The sequence below is a fragment of the Penaeus chinensis genome, chromosome 40 (assembly GCF_019202785.1).
Source record: "Penaeus chinensis breed Huanghai No. 1 chromosome 40, ASM1920278v2, whole genome shotgun sequence".
In the NCBI taxonomy this organism is placed as follows: Eukaryota; Metazoa; Arthropoda; class Malacostraca; order Decapoda; family Penaeidae; genus Penaeus; species Penaeus chinensis.
In genome coordinates this window covers 9,874,236-9,874,967 of record NC_061858.1, presented here as the reverse complement: position 1 = coordinate 9,874,967, position 732 = coordinate 9,874,236, and the positions used below count along the sequence as shown (strand labels likewise).

The 732-nt window shown below is 45.1% G+C and overlaps 1 protein-coding gene across 4 annotated transcripts in view; it reads left to right on the top strand.

The window, feature by feature from the left end:
• The first annotated feature begins 237 nt into the window (after positions 1–237).
• The window catches only part of LOC125047283 (15-hydroxyprostaglandin dehydrogenase [NAD(+)]-like), a 29,793-nt gene continuing 29,298 nt past the window's right edge, over positions 238–732 (top strand). Inside the window, exon 1 of one of the 4 annotated variants that reach the window (XM_047645517.1) lies at positions 238–319. The gene's annotated coding sequence lies outside the window, so the exon portion shown is untranslated. The remainder of the gene's footprint in view (positions 320–732) is intronic. The other 3 variants (XM_047645518.1, XM_047645520.1, XM_047645519.1) reach the window with 3 other exon arrangements.

Below are 732 nucleotides of genomic sequence, written 5' to 3'. Positions count from 1 at the left end.
ACAGGTAGGAAAAGCGATCATCTGGCTCGTGTACCTCCCACCTTCTTCCCCTCCCTCCCGTACCCACCAACACCCCCCTGCCACAGACCCATCCTCTTCCCCCTCTCCTTCCCCTCCCCCTCCCATTCTCCCAATACCCCAGCCTCAGACCTATCCTCTCCCCCGTCTCCTTCCCCTCCCTCTCCCCGCCTCGAGTTCCAAGTGGCGCGAGAGGCGAGCCGTCTGGCAGGCGTGGATTGCCAGTTTGAGTCGGGACACAGTGAGGAGAGGTTGGAGCTAGTGCGAAAGAAGTGTACCGGCATTTTCTGTTGACAGTGAAGTGAGTGGCGAGGCATGTCTGCACGTACCATTTTGTTGTCATTCACTTGTAGAGTTAGGTGCAAATACAAAATTAGTGATTGTATAGTTGTTAGGTAAAGAAATATGTGTAAGTAAATGTATAGACATGCATATATATATACATACATACATACATACATACATACATACATACATACATACACACACACACACACACACACACACACACACACACACACACACACACACACACACACACACACACACACACACACACACACATACACATACACATACACATACACACACACACATATCTACATATGTATATACATGTGTGTATATATGTATTCATTTATTTACATATATATACATATAGATCGATAGATATAGATATTTTTAAGTGCATATGAGATCTACAAGCACGTATGT